This window comes from Microtus pennsylvanicus, chromosome 1 (genome assembly GCF_037038515.1).
Source record: "Microtus pennsylvanicus isolate mMicPen1 chromosome 1, mMicPen1.hap1, whole genome shotgun sequence".
Classification (NCBI taxonomy): domain Eukaryota; kingdom Metazoa; phylum Chordata; class Mammalia; order Rodentia; family Cricetidae; genus Microtus; species Microtus pennsylvanicus.
Genome location: NC_134579.1, coordinates 204,428,588 through 204,444,867, shown reverse-complemented (window position 1 = coordinate 204,444,867; position 16,280 = coordinate 204,428,588). Strand labels below are relative to the sequence as shown.

The 16,280-nt window shown below is 43.1% G+C and overlaps 1 long non-coding RNA gene across 4 annotated transcripts in view; it reads left to right on the top strand.

The window, feature by feature from the left end:
- The window catches only part of LOC142835779 (uncharacterized), a 40,431-nt gene extending 24,386 nt beyond the window's left edge, over window positions 1-16,045 (top strand). For 2 of the 4 annotated variants that reach the window (XR_012907924.1, XR_012907928.1), the window contains 3 exons: window positions 7,665-7,818; window positions 12,945-13,071; window positions 15,630-16,045. This is a non-coding gene — a long non-coding RNA (uncharacterized LOC142835779). Of the gene's footprint in view, window positions 1-7,664; window positions 7,875-12,944; window positions 13,072-15,629 lie in introns of all 4 variants that reach the window. The other 2 variants (XR_012907925.1, XR_012907931.1) reach the window with 2 other exon arrangements.
- Window positions 16,046-16,280: the final 235 nt, after the last annotated feature.

Here is a 16,280-nt window from a genome sequence, read left to right as displayed (position 1 = left end):
CACAGAACAAGCCACTGGGCGGATCAACTTTCTCTCTGGGCCGCCCAGTGGCCAGAGATCGCAGGGTTCGGACCCAAAACTCCCCCCCCCTTTTTTTGTCTTTTAATTCCCACCCTGGGAGGCGATCAAGTTCTCCCTCCTCCAGCGCGCTCCTCGGCCTGCGGCTCCCTCAAGTTTGCCTCCTCCTCTGGTCTGCGGCTGGCCGGGCGCGCTGATGCCAGGGCTCCAGTCTTTTCAAATACTCACCCCGCCTCACCCCATGGCGTCAACTTCCCCGGCCCCATCCGCTGCTCGCTCAACCCGCAAGCTCGCCCGCGCGGCACCGAGAAGAGCTCTGCCATGACGGCGCGAGTGCTCGGACCGGACCGAGCCCTTCTCCGCGAAGGGACCCCTGTGCCATGCCCGCGCCACCGGCCGCGCCCCTTTAAAAAGCACTTTCCTGCCCCCGGTAGGAGCCCCCCCCTTCTTTCTTTTTTCCCCCGTGCAACGATTCCTAAATGGCGGAAATCAGAGGCGATCTCCAGAAAATTCTCCCACAGTCTGCGGTGGCGAGCGAGAGAGGAGGCGAATGGGGAGAGCACACACGAACTCTCGGCCCCCTGCCCTGCCGTGCTCGGCGGTGCACGGGAGCGTGCACACAGACATACACGAACACACGGACACGGACACAAACGAACACACAAGGATGCGCCGGCAAGAAGTGCCTCTACCGCAGTCAACAGGTCCCTTCTCTGCAGCGGAGCGGGGAAGCAAAGTGGCCTGGCGTCTTTCGCTCTGCCTCGGTCTCTGGCACTTGAACTTCCCGCTGTAGTTCGCTCGCTCGCTCCCTCTACTGCTGCAAACCCAGCGCGAAGGTCAGGCAAGCCAGCGGAGTGGGGCCGCAGGGGCAGCGCGCAGCGGCTCGTGACCTCTCACCGCCGCCGGGCACCAAGTTGCCACCGCGATCGTCCCCAGGGTTCCCTCCCTAAGCCGGCGCACCTACCTCGGGGCCGACCGCGCTCGTGCGTCCGGAGGAGGGCAGGGCTCGGCAGCGCTCTCCGCTGCCACCCTGCGCCCGACGTCAATAAAAGCAGCCGAGCTGGGTGTGGGAAGGCTGACGCATCCGGCCGCACCTGTGACAGCCCAACGCAGCCAACTTGGTCAGCTCCCTTAAGCAAGGCTCCACACACCCTTGCCTTATACGCGCAAAAGGAAGAAAAAGTAGAAGTCTTTTCCCCTTATTTTTTCCTTTCCCTTTTCTCACTCTATATTTTCTTCTTTCGCACTCGCTACTTCAGAGTGAGATGCCCACAGTCTCCCCCACCAGTCGCTTCCAAGTAACTTGTCCACCCCCCTCCCCCTCCCTCAGAATTAAGTTTTGTCCTCTTTTCCCAAAGCGCAAAGAAGTGGGAGAGAAACCCCTTCTCTCCTTCCCCTCCCTGATCTCTTTCCCAAGACCAGGATGAGCTTCCCTCTCCTTTCATCCTTACCCAGACCTAATATATATATATATATATATATATATATATATATATATATATATATATATATATATATATATATATATATATATATATATATATAAATGGCTTTAGCACGGGCCGAGCTGTGGATTAGAGATTACATCCGATCAGTAGCTTCTCACCCCCAAATTTTATCTTTTCTTTTTCTCGTCATCCTGACAAATGGTCCACTGGCTGTGAGCACAGTGCTCAAGTGCACTTCCAAAACAGACTCAGGAGAGGGGAAACTGTGCTGGTGCTCCCTCAGGGAGGCTCACTCTGTCTTCCCTGTTACAGCAGCTATGCCTTTGACTGCTAGAAAGCAGAAATCAAGGTGCTAGGCCAAGGTGGCTGCCCTCAAACACTGCTTCAGGTATATCCCTTCCCTGGGGCTTTGGAGCTTGTTCACAAAATGGCCCTAACAAATGGGAAAGACTGAGAAGTTTCTAGATTTCTTTGTCTACTCTTGCACTTTTCTTTTTTCCTAAGGCAATTTTCAGAATAGCGAATCCACCATGTGGTGACCGCTAAAGAGTGGGCCCTGGTCTCACACCAGTTGCTACCCAGGGGCTGAACACATGCCACAGGGCAAGAAACAAAAACTTCTAAACTTGTGCAGAGTTTAATTTGCCCTTTCCAAGACTGGAAGAATGCATAATAAAGTCTGAAACTTGCACGTACTTTGAGATCATTTGGGATCTCATGCAAGTGTACATCTTAAACCCTAAATTCTGGGCATTCGCCTAGGGAACGCAGGAAAAGTGATTCCTACATCCAACGGAGACACGGATCCATTTTGGTTTGATTTTGGTTCTGTTTTCTTCGGTCTTAAGGGAGGGTGTTGGCATCTATGCATTAGATGAAATAAGAAGGTTTGCTCTTGCAACCATTAATAAAGACCTATCATTACAAAACAGTTACTTATACTTTATCAAATCTCTAAATGGAAAGGATTTCTCTAAATATTTACACCAGAACAGTTGTCAGGATGAATCGTGAACAATTGCTGACATACTCCCAGAAGGAGAGGGCTGGTAGCTGGGGAGAAAGGAGATTTCTGGTTATATAATTTTAAGCAGCCCTAGAATTTTAGGGAGCTTCCTGCTCGATTCTAAAGAGCTTATATTAGCAAAAGCTACTTCAGCATCAAAAGAAAGTCAAGTAAGATATTTGAAAAACCACTTTAGTTTATTGCTTTTGTAAAAATGACTTCACCGCAGGTTCCATGTTTAAAGAAGAGAAAACACATAGTTTTCAAAGGCTGGATATTGGTGAATCATTGAACTCATTCTGAGCTGTGATTTGAAAGGCAGTTTCTATGTGGAACCAGCAGGAAAGCTTCATACATTGATTGTGAGAGAATTACCATCCACTGAGACAACATAAATGCAACATGCTTGTGTTGAATTACATCGCTTCTCCCCAATAGCTCATAAATTAGTTTCTCTAGAAATGATTTTATACAAATTTGCAGAATTATAAACATTTTCTTTAGATCACAAACGGTATATAAAAATTATTGACAAATCGTTCTCATGGGTCTCTGGACGCTGAAGATGGCCTTGGTAGTAGGAATCATTCAAAGTCCTTCTGCAGCTCAACTGGGAGAGAAAAACTGGATTTTTCTATTACTAGACTGCTGGCAAATTTCCAAGAAATCCAATGAATTCTATGGCTCTTCTAAGTTGCAAAGAGAAGCAGCTAATTCCATCTCATTACGTGTATGAGAACACAACACATCTGCCAAGATACCTGGAGATTGCCAGTTGCTAAAACAATCTGACCAGCAAATGAATTCATCTGCCTATTTAAAATAGTGGTATTTGTTTCCAGATGTTTAAACAAAGATCTAGTAGCCTAAGATCAAAGGAATAAAGGAATATATGGAATTCGTTCTAGATTAGAAAGGAATTGGCAACGTTAAGGACAGTGAGCCCTGGGATCTTTATGGTTTTATTCAATTAAATATCCATCCCAGAAGGCAATAGGACATCCTGAGTATTCCAGATATGGCTATGGTTTCCAAACAAACTCTCCCCTGGATTATTGTGTGCAGATCCCTCTGTGCTGTTGTATGGAAAGATTTAACAGTCTTTCTGTTTCTTATACTGAAACTTTCAAACGATAGCTCCGCTTCTTCGTTGATAATTTCTGCTTATCTGACACCAGGCTTCAGAAAGGGGTTAGTTTAATTAAGTACAAGGAGTCCTAATCGCCCTTGGCCTTTTCTAAGTGCAGATTTTAGCTCTCCTCCCCCGCCATCATCATGCATTACCATCTTCTTATCATTGAGAGTCCTTTTGCTAATATTGTGTCTAAATTGGCCTAAGGATGTTTATAGAGATTTGCTTTTCTTTTTTCCTTTCTTTCCCCCTCAGATAATTCTTCTTACAAAGACTGAATTCCTGGGGCTCTTTTTATCTGCTGGGGAAGGGAGGAGGCAGACTTGCCAAGGTGACAGCTGGCCTTCTGTGTGGGGTTTTGCACTATTGCAGACAGACAGGTGGTTCATGAGGATTGTGATTTGTACTGCACTGGTGGCAATGCAGGGGCACATTTCCATCTCGTGAATGCTTGGGGTGACGACCTAGTGAGAAGAAAGTTGGTGGGAAAGCATTGTTTTGGGTAGTTTTCTGCTTTCTGTAGCTCTTGATTGCTCCCAATCCTTAGGGACAAGTAACTAGGTCTGAGCAAGGAAGGAGCAATGTCTCAAGCAGCTGTGATGACCCTCCTCCCAAGAAGCCTGGCTTTCTTCAGTAAAATTACTTGTGGCAATTGTGGTTATGGGACTTGGCCTAGGACTCTTTGAAACCCAAATTTTCCCAAATACCCCCTTAACAAGCACACTGAGCTCTGACAGCAAGCCCAGACTTCCACCAGGTTTTTACATGGAGTTTTCCCTAGTTTATGGCAAGGTGCTTTAAAAGAAGATAAGGAGAAAAAAGTAGTAAATTACAATATCTGTAATAGTTGTATTTTTTAAAGTTCATTTTTGTAATTTCAGAGTAATATGTCAATATTACTTTATGTAAGGTTCTGAAATGCTTTATCATGAAGGATTAACAATTAGACATTTAACTAGAAAATTATTTAGTAGCAAACTAGAGATCCCTAACCAAATTCAAATAATCTAAAAGGATCAAATGTCTAATAAAGTCGTTTTGTAGTAATTTACCAAAGGTTTTCCTAGAACAACTTGAAAGTCAAATTTTGCTGCATGTTGTATTTTCAATTCATTTCTTTCTGGAGACCTAAGTTGTAGAACATTAAAAACCATAGAACTCTTTAACGGAGAAATGGCTCAGTAAAGCCTATCGACTTACAGTCTTAGCTATTGCTCACAGTGCATGTTCAAAGGGATATTGAAATGTTCGTGGTACCCTTTTCACTTGTTCTTATATCCTCAATGCTTAGAGTGACAGGAGTTAAAATGACAGTATTTCAAATTACCATTTTTTCAGGTGCTTAGGAAAATCTCTCTACTGACTCAGCAAACACAGATTTTTTTTTTTTTATTTTTGAGACAGGGTTTCTCCTTAGCTTTTTGGTTCCTGTCCTGGAACTAGCTCCTAGCTCTTCTAGACCAGGCTGCTCTTGAACTCACAGAGATCCTCCTGCCTCTGCCTCCCAAGTGCTGAAATTAAAGGCATGCACCACCACTGCCCAGCAGTAAACACAGATTTAAATTAGAGTAGCAACAAGTTATTATGGGGAACAACCTTTCTAGTTCAAAGGTGGTTCACTTAAAACTTATGAAGTAAATTCATTTTGTTTCTTTTTTTGTGTTGCCACCACTTCCTAGGAAATTTAATTTATCTTTGATTTTCATTCATACTATATGCTATGCCTTAGATATGCTGTCTCCAACAGATTTTCTCGTATCTCTGTCCAGCTATTTTTCTCAAAACTAAGGCATATAGGTGACGAATGTAGTCTAGTGAGGAAAAAAAAAATGTGTTGTTCCCAACCTCCAAATGAAACCTTCAAATTAAGATCTTAAAATGTCAGTGTGTTCTTCTTTTGTCTGGTAACTTGTCTTCCAGTATCAGCAATAAAATCACCAAGAGTGCATCAGAACCTTACACCATAAGTCCTCATTTGCTGCACTGTCATAAGCGGTGATCAACATATTCCACTAAGTATATTATCAGTGTAATTATTTTTTTGTATTCTTCCTTCTTATTCACGTTTTTTCTAAAGAGTGTAGTAGCTGTTTTTTAATTGTTAGAAATATAGTGAATTTCTAAAACATGCCTGGTGTATAGTGTGAAACACTAAGAAGAAGTAATAGATGCTCATATTTGAAGAGCATCTTGGTCCCCGATGGCCTGCTTCTGACAGTAACCCTCTGGTGCAGTATCATCCTACAGAGCCCTTTGGATAATCAAATAATGTTGAGCAAGTTTGGTGTGCAATATTTGACATTTGTCCACGTTGTAGCAATAGTTATCAAGATTATGCTATTTGAGCAGAATAGCTTATTCTCTAAACATATTGGGAAAATGACAATCTGGAGATCATAAAGTTAATTATTTTAATAGTCTGATACCCTCTCTATGGCAGGGTCAGAGCATAGTATAAATTATGAAGGGCAGGGAGATTCATGGGAGAAGACAAGCTTCATTCACTGACTCTCTGGGAGGCTGCTTGGGTTTTGATTCTTAACCCCATTCTCTGCAGAAGCAAGATCAATGCCATCCAAACGACATCTTGTAAAATGTCATGCATTAGTAAGGAATTGCGATTGTAATGATAAGATGATGCTTAGATTTTATTAATATGCAAACCAAAATTAGAAGTTTGGTTTTTACCAAGCTTCCAAGGAAAAAGCTCACAAGGTTGGAAAGGAGATTAAAGATGGAGTCTAGGTTTTGTAAATTAGCATCCAGGGTCCAGATCTGGGACTTGCTGCTGGAAAATCTTGCTGGATGGTAGCTTCTTTTGAGTAAAGACTTTACATTTTATCCTGAATAAATTTATTTTATCATCGTTGACCACCGTATATCAATCCAAATCAGTACGTTTTTTGTTTATTTACTGTAATACACAGATATTTAAAAATACAAGATTTCTGTTTTAAAGCACTGTGGGTTTTTTCTTTCTTCTTTTTTTTAAAGAGAAAATAGTAGTGCATAATAATTAGTATCAATGGTATTTTGCCAAGTATGGCTCCAACTAATAACAGAAAAAGCTCTCCACGCAGCCTGGACAGAACACTCTTCTAGGTAGTTGAGTAAAGAGCAGTGAGTAGATGAGCTCAGGGGACCACATTCTCTGTGTGTGCCTGTCTCAGGGGCACCCACTTGAAAGATTGAGATGGCCAAAGCCTCACGTGGCAAGGCAAGAAGGTAACTGGAGTTCCAAACCTCCGGAATTCCTCTCCATTCAGACCCCAGAGCATGGGATGCAGGGCAACTCTGCAGGCTGTCATGGAAGGCCCAGTGCCCCTACTCTACTTGCACTTCAGGGAGAGAGGCAGCTCAGGTGCTCACCCCCCCCCCCCCATATGGCCCAGGATGCTTGCCTACCTTAAAGCCACCTTGGGACCTAGCCAAAGCTCCCTTGAGCCAGGCGGAAACTTGCTGTGTGCTGGTGCCACCTTGGGCCAGTATCAAGCCACCTGGATGCTGGATGGGCATCACAGCTGCCTGGGGCTCTAGGCCTCCGTGGGAGTCTCAAAAGGAAAGCACAGATCCCTAGAAGGAATCTAAGCAAGAAACAAACATTTCCAGATCCCCAATTACAAGGGGGCGGGAGCCAGGCTAGTGTCTGCCTTGAGAAGGAGAGCCCATGCCTGAACTGTTATTTCCTGTGGGAGGCACAGGATGAAGACTGGAAAGACCATTTCCTCTGGCAGCTGACTCTGGACAGGCAAGGAGACCCCAGGTGAATGCGGTGGAAGGGAGCAAATGCTTAACACAAACCAAAACAACAGCAACAACAAAAATCAAAACAAAGTAAAAACTCAAACTCAAAGGCTAACGCTGCACTTACTTCTTTACTGGCGTTATCCCCGGGAGGCGTTTTGGCTGATGATGTATTCCATAAAGTTCAAAATGATAAAAAAAAAAAAAATCAAGAAATCAGTCGCAAGTGCATAGTAGCCCAGTGATGTTTCTTTTCTTTCCTTTTTCTTTTGACTGTTAGTTATATTAAATGGATTTTAAAAAAATATGTTCCTAGGTTTTAGGCACGTCTATATGGAGCACTGAAGAACTGGAGCAGCGACTTCTCCACTGAGATCCAACAGGCTTGATGGCAAGCGAAACCCGGCGGGTCGGCAGGGAAACCAACAACTATATTCTCAAAATTTCGCAACAGGGCCGGTTGCTCTGAGGTGGCTGTCTTGACTTGAGCAAAAGTTGTGGGAGACTCCCAGCTGGTTGGAGGGAGGTTAGCATTGGCTGTGCAGGGCGGTGGGCATGATCCCCAGAGCTGTGACCCCTGCGGCTCAGAGGCTGTGGTGGCTGCAGCAGCGGTTCGCTACCTGTGAGCATCCGGGAGCTGACGCCACAGGTTTTGCGGCCATGGCCAAGGGGCGCTGGAGAGACCGGAGTGGCTTCTGGCGTTCCTGAGGAGTCACCCTAGTGTTGGGCAGGGCTGTGGGGGGGGGCACCTCATAAGAGATGGGAGGAAGGGAAGGGGAGATTGGGATAGCTGCCGGGGGCGGAGGAGCTCGGAGAAACTGCAAGGACCCCAAGTGACCTCAGTAACTTTCATTTTCAAGAGGGAAAAAGGGTGCTGGAAAAGTACAGGCTTTGCGATTTGGCAGAGGGAAAAGGCGCCTAAGGGGTCCTGGGTCTGTGCTGGAGCATCTCTGGACACCGCAAAGACTGCCTAAGAAGGGCAGCCTTGGAGGAGGCTCTTGGAGAGATAATTCGGACCGGGTTAGGTGGGTGCACTGGGGCTGGGTGCACTGAGGTTTCCGATCCAGCTGTCCCAAGTACCCCAAGCCCCAATGGTTCTGTTGTCCTTGGCCTCTGGCAGGGCGCTCCAAATCGTAGTCACCCAGTCCCTTGGCTTTTCAGAGACCCCTCCTCACTCTAGCAACCAGTCCTGGGCAACAGCCTTGCCTCTCTTTCCAGGGTCGCTTGTTTCCTGGTCACAGATTCCTCTCAAGCTCTCCTTAACCTACCTCGGTTTCTCTCTGTTGCTGTCTCCCCGCCCTACATTTTTATTTTTATTTTATTTTTATTTCAATGAAAGTAGCTGTGATCAGGTGCTGGGCAGGTGATCCCTAAGAGGTGATTAGGTGGGCTTTATGCTTCATCTTGAAGGTGATTTACCTGATCTCAAGGGGAGGACCCAGAGGTGTGTGCTTTGTGGACCTTCTGTATGGAAAAGCTATCCTGCTGAGGCTGTCTTCCAAATTCAGCCTTTGCTGTGGCTCTGAAAGTTTCCTCCCCCTCTCAGGCACTTCCCCCTATATTCAGCTCTCCTGTTAGGCGCTCTCTCTTGTCTCCAATGTTCTTGAGAGGATCCTTTGTACATTTTGGCTTCTCATCTGGGAGCCTGGGAATACTATGTGGAAAGACTGTCCCCTATTGGGGGAGTTCAAAAAGGTCCATTTCTTGCTTCTGTTTCCAGTGCAAGTCGGGTGGGGGTGTTGGACTCATGGCAGTTGCCAGGAAAAACTAGGTTCCCAGTCCAACACAGCACTGGGGAGGAGACAGGGCCCTGAGGTGCTATCCACTTTGAAGTCCTATGTCTTCCCCAGTAGCACAAACCCATACGCTCTTCTGTCCTTCCTGGCGTATTTTGTTGAAGGTTACAAACCTCAAGGCATTTTTAATGTAAACCTGCCCTGAGAGTACTTAATAATATCTGAAGGGTTCTGCAGTGCAAGGCTTTGTGCAAGGCTGGATGGCAAGCAGACCACTTTGAAAACAAAGTGAGATGTGCAGGCTTGCCTTCCATTTATCTACCCACAAATTAGAGAAGAAGCAAAGGTCATAGCCCCTAACTGTCCCATTTTGTAATCTTTCAAAATACCCAAGGTTACTAATCTCTGAAACCTTTTTACCTGTATGCTTCTTATATGCCCCAAAATTGGGGTTGAAAACACAAAATGCCAGGATACAAAATTCAGGAAACTTCAAACAGACATTTTTTGCAAGGCTTTAAAATATAACATCTATGAGGCTGGCTTTTTTTTCCTGCTAAGTCTTTATTAAATGTCTATTATTTTCCCTACTTGTATTTGAAATTTGAAAGCAGGCATAACATCCGCAAGTTTGATATCTAAGAAAACAGTAATCTTGTTGAGAGGATAATTTTTTAAACTTATTTGTAAGAATTCCCATTTACCACACAGTTCCTTTTTCTGAGGTGAAACTTTTTTTCTGAACATCTCACAAGTAGCGGGAGCTGCATGAGCTCATGAGATGCACACACACACACACACACACACACACACTGTGGGGTGGGGAGCAGACACTATGCATCAGTTGTATTATGTCTACTGGTAAATGATTGTTTTCTCTGAACTAGAAAAATCACAGGTGCCCACGTGATTCCAATAATGATTATCTGGTAGAGAAGCCACTGTATTCCTTTGTGTCTGTCCCCATCAGCCTTTTGTTCTTTCTTGCTCGATACCCCAGATTGAGAAAATCTGCATCATAAAACGTGGAGGATTTAAAAGCTCTGAGAGGCCCCCTTTGAAGAGGACTCCAGAGACTGCCTTTCTAATCCAGGATACTTGAGCAGGAAAGGATGAAATTGCAAAAGGCAAAAGGCAAAAAAAAAAAAAAGCAATTTGGTGAAAAGTTCAGGGAACTAGGCATGCAGAAAGACACTCACTTCTCACTGTCTGCTCTGCAAACATTTGTTCCTTAGGATGAGCACTGGAATGTCGGTGTAAGTAAATAAACAAACCCAGTGAACTCAGGCTCTTGAGCCAAACCAGAAAAGAAGTGTTAGACTCAGTGGGCAGGAAAAGCTTGTGAGGGAACAGTCACCATTCAGAGGAAACATAAGGAAAACATTAAATAAGTGGAAAGAGCTTTCTTTCTTTCTTGACACTCGACTTTAGAATAACTTATTTTTTTCTTTGTGGTCCATGTTACCTTAGTATTAAAAGTCTGTTTACTTGCCTGACTGAGTCTTACATTCCCTCAGCTGTCCCAGAAGGTGCAGAAGGCATGGATGGACTATTTTGAGCAATAAAGTACCCATTCTTCCAATTCAGTAAAGAAAACGATGCTCATAGAGATTGGCAGTACCTCTTGGAGCTCCAGACCCAAGCAAGTTAAAAGCCATGGGTGCAGCACAGAGTGGAGTGGGCTGTCTATCAACGCTTTGATAAAGATGGTGTGTCCCAGGACACTGGAAAGGACCGCTGAGACCATGAAGACTGGAAGTAGGGCACAGTCCTGAGCACCGGGATGCAAAGCTAAGGGCATTATAGTATTTTTTTTAATTTATTTATTCATTCATTATTATGTATACAATATTCTGTCTGTATGTATATCTGCAGGCCAGAAGAGGGCACCAGACCTCATTACAGATGGTTGTGAGCCACCATGTGGTTGCCGGGAATTGAACTCAGGACCTTTGGAAGAGCAGGCATTGCTCTTAACCACTGAGCCATCTCTCCAGCCCGCATTATAGCATTTTTGTATCGTAACCATGTCTTCCCAAACTTACCAAAATTGCTACTGTAATTCCTATTTGTTAGTAATAATTACATAAAATTATTTTTATCTGTCATGACCATTTCCAAATGGTTGCTAGAGGGAACCTTCAATGTGGACACAGTTATGCTTAACTGGATGCTAATATCTATACTACATTCTAAGTTAGGGATGGCCCCAGCTACCGAAAAAGACTTTACTTAGTCATCTTGAAATTGGTGCACTTTCATTTCCTGAAAGTTATATTGTCCTCTAATGACTCTTTCTGTTGAGTCACACTGTTTATCCTTTGAACAGGAGGGCAAATGTCACCTAGACTATGGTGTCATTGCTTTGGTTTGAGTTTCAAAGCTCCTTTTTGTGGATTTCTAGTAATGATAGTCTCGTCATGGATTTCTTTAGTGATTTCTATAGTCACATTTCATAGATACATATACATTCATATATACATATGTATGCACACACAACACAACATATAGGTAGATAAATAGGTACAAACTCAGTTGTCTAAATATGTAATTTTACTGAAAAGCACAGGGCAGTGAGGATTCAGAATTCAAAGATATCATTGTTAGAGGAGAGAAGAAGGAGAGAAAGATTTCAGGTCTGGAGGAAGAGAGCAGAATGTAGAACAAAGAAGACAGATCCCAGTCTCTTGACATTTGATCCTTTGTGTTTACTTTCTCTCAGGAGTCAGGAATTTCTGTGTCCATGAGGAACTTGGAATCAGAGGTTAGAAGACACTCTAACGTACTCCTGTGCTCTTGGGAATTGACAGATTTTTCAGGCAAAGGGTTTCTGGAGGCCAGACACATCTTATTTACATAAAATGTAAGAAGTGACCTAGGGGCTCTCCCTGTCACACTGGCCTGAGAGCATTCTTGGACTCTCCAGAGCCTGGGAGCACAATGCTGCCTCTGGTGTGCTGGCTGTTGCTGGTTTCTGGATCCTTAGAGTTCACTTTTCCTGACACTTCCTTAGGCCGGGGGCATAAATTGGGGAGAAATGACAACAAAACTGACGTTGAGTCCTTAAAGAAACACATGTGGGGAACCAGGATTGAATCTTTTCCATTCTATCTTTAGTGAGTACCAGATTGGGCAAAGCGTGGGTAGGAAATATAGTTATGTGGACACTGAACTGCTGATATTTTCCTTGTTAGATCCGGAGTCCCTCATTCAGAATATCCATTACACATAGGTCAATATATGTGCAGAATGTCAGTAAATAAAACTTAAACATTCAAAAAATGGTAACGTAAAGAATAAACTTCCATTGGCAAATGGGGAAGTATGAATGAAAGGTAGAGCCACTGAGTTCTCTGAGATAAAATAGAGTCACTGTTGCTAAATTACCAGGTATTAGAAAGTTCAATGATCCAATTTCTTTTATGTCTAATATGCTTTTGGTTTTGCTATTGCTTTTATTTGTTGCTATTATTACTATGTTTTGAGGTTGCATCTCCTATAGCCAAGACTAGCCATGAACGCCCCAATAGCCAAGGCTAGACATGATCTCCCCTTTAGCCAAGGCTAGTCATGAACTGATTCTCCTGCTGCATTCTTGCCACCACTAAGCTCTGTGGGTATCGACTTGTGCTACCACGGCTAGCCTGTCTATCATTAAATAATTATTTTATGTCGTCTTGCAGTTTCCTTCACCATAATGAAATACTGGAAAGAGGCTAACTCTTTATAAAGACCAGAGGTTTATACAGCTCACAGCATCAGCTTGACACAGGGCTGGAACATGCAAAAGGGAGAGTCTTGCCCTGAGAGTGATTCAAGTACTAAGTTTGGTCTTCTAACAACTTCCTGTTGCTATTTAGGGAGCACCAAGGCCCCAGGATGACTACTACAATCCCCCCAAAGACAGCCCCCAGTGATCTAAAGATCTCCCAGTCATTCTCACCTCTCAAAGTCTGGGTGATCCCCAGGAACAAAGCAAGTGGCAAGGTGAGTTCAGATGCAAGTGCTTCAGAGAACATACAGAGTCGTGGAGAGAAATGAATATAATCTTTTCCATTGGACAGGTATTTCAGTGGTGTACACCCCCTTCCTTCGGATCAGTGGTTTTTCAATCTGTAGGTCACAGCCCCTTTGAAGGCTATTGGAAAACACAGATTTTTACATTATGATTCATAACAGTAGCAAAATTACAGTTATGAAGTAGCAATGAAAATAATTTTATGGTTGTGGTTATCACCATATGAAGAACTGTATTGAAGTGTTGCAGCATCAGGAAGGTTGAGAACCACTGCTCAGAATGCTATGTTATTGATAAACTTTCAGGATCCTATATTATCAAGTTGGCAGGGGCTTTCTCATCTTTTATATGGGTGCACTGTGCAGGACTCCTGTTAACTTGTGGGAACTGGAGGACAAAGAAAACATGCTTGGAGTCTGAACCAAGAGGCCAAAGTGCCTGGTGTATTTATGGTGAGAGAAGTTTGGTTCTTCTGTAGAATGTTTCTAAAAGAAAATGAAGTTAATTCCCTTGAATGGCAGATCGTGCCAGCATAAGGCTTCCCTGGAGAGCTGAAATTTCCAAATGAGCCAGGTGTAGTGAGTCAGCACTCGGGGGTCTATGAGTTTGAGGTCAGCCTGGTCCACGCAGCAAGTCCCAGGAGAGTTAGGGTTGCAGAGTGAGACTGTCTGGAACTGAAAGTATTGGAGGAGACCATCTAGCCATCTATCATCTGCCATCTTATTTTTAATATGTTCCCTGATCTCTGAAAGATTACGGGATTCTCTTGACACGCTCCTGGCAATGTTAAGTCTCCTTGCAACTAGAATGCTGCTTGTGACACCGGGCTTCTGAACACTGTTCCATCAGCCATCCAGTGTGCCATGGCTCTCCTGCTTTAGAAGTTTCCATCCTTGTCCTGCATCTCTGGTGTCAGAGAGCCCCCTCCTCAAGCAGTTCATCTGTCTGCTCCCATTGCTCTGCCCTTTCTATGATACAGGGCTATTCTGAAATTGCCCTTAGTTCCCATTTTCCCTCCAAACTAAGATCTCTTCACACTCTTTAAAACAGTTAGGACTTTGTCAGTTTTCATGGGGCCAACAGTTTAATTCTAGTTCTCTTTAGTAATATCTGGTAATATCTCTCTCTCTCTCTCTCTCTCTCTCTCTCTCTCTCTCTCTCTCTCTCTCTCTCTCATTTTTGTAAACTGCTTCTCATACCTTCTTGATTTGTAAAGCCTCTGATCAGGTGACTTCTGGATAGAACTGAGAGAAGACTGTTTTTGCATGCAGCCTGGTGACTAAAGGCTGTATTTGTTTTCACAACTAAAAAAATCCACATGGATTTGTTTCACAAACAGGCTCTGTTTTATTCCTCAGCTGAACTTAATTTAAAAAACCCTACTCAGAAAAATTAGGCATTTTGTTTATGTATTATTTATTTTTCCATTGCTAAATTTATTCATTTATTTTTAAATTACTATGATGAATAAAACCCACTTGGGTTCCGCTTCTACACGTTCTACCAGTGAGCAAGCTGGGGGATTACTAAGGAGAGAGTAACTATACAAATATTAATAGTGAGAATGACACCGAAGACAGAAAGGACACATGTTTCTGGATGTTTATAATTTATTGATGAAGAATGCTTTAGACATGCATTAATGAATATATTATTCTGTATCAATTTTTTAAAACTAGGTCTGCTAGAATTTGAAAACAAAAGTACTAAGCACTCTGCTCAGATGAGGACTAGCCAGCCAGGATCCTTAATGCTCCAGTTTTAGCAAAGATATCCACGTATCCACCTGGTTCCTTGTGGAGTTGGGCATATTATCTATTAATATAATACACGATTATACTAGTGGTATAATATATTACAATTGCTTCTCTATCAGAAATTTCTGATTCTTCAGGTGAGAAGATGATTTTTTCATCTTTTCTTACAACATATTTTTCATACTCCTGAGTCTTTCCAATATATTTTGAAACTAATTCTCAACTGTAGTCTCTATGTTTTCTTTAACTTTACCTTTTTCACATTTGAAATGACTTCATCAACACGACTTTTAGATTTAGAAAAATGCTCTCGGAGTTTCTACCAATGTGTCTCTCTAGATACATTATTCTTACCCTAACCCAGAAGGCTCCTGTCACTTTTCTCCTATGCTTGTTGACACATAGGAAGGTGTGAGTTCTCATGACATGTCAGGTGAGTTTTAGCCATAATACCATGATGTGGGATTCCCCTATGTATGCTGTGGATATTTATTATCGTTGGTAAATAAAGAAGCTGCTTTGTGCCTGTGGCAAAGTAGAATAGAGTTAGGTGGGAAAACTAAACTGAATGCTGGGAGAATAATACGGAGTCAGGGAGACACCATGTAGCTGCTGAAGCAGACAGATGCCAGAACCTTACTGGTAAATCACGGGTCTAATGGCAAGATACAAAATAGGTTAATTTAAGATGTAAGAGCTAGCTAGAAATATGCTAGAGTCATTGGTGAAGCAGTGTTGCAATTGTTATACTTTCTGTTTGATCATTTCAGGTCTGGGCATCGGGAATCAAATGAGCGACCTTCACCTGCAATGCCAGGCTCCAAAGAATGTTCAGTCTGAATGCTTTCCACCATCGAAAAATTTCACACTCACTTACTTATTGGAAGTCTGGCTAGAGAATTGGTCCGCAATACCTGCTAAGTTATTCTACCCAGTTGCTATAGGATTAAGCTTTTCACTGTGTTTTTAAAACCTGGTCTTTTTTTTTTCTCATGTTAAAATATTTCCTAGATTTTCAGGCCTGGAGAGATGGCTCAGCAATTAAGTACACTGGCTGCTCTTCCAGAGGTACTGAGTTCAGTTCAGCACCCACTTTCAGTCCAAAGGAATTCAACACCTTCTTCTGACTTTGGAGTTCACCAAGCTCAAATGTGGTAGACAGACATACATACAGGCAAAGCACACATACACATAAAGTAATAAATAAATAAACAAATAAATAAATCTATTTTGTGTTTATTTGTTTTGGTTGATTGGTTGTTTTTGTTTGCTTGTTTTCTTTTTTTTGTCTGTAGCTATGACTGTCCTGGAACTAGCTCTGTAGACCATGTTGGCCTCAAACTCACAGAGATGCTCCTGTCTCTGCCTCCTGAGTCCTGGGATCAAAGGCGTGCACCACTACTTTGCAGCATAAACAAATA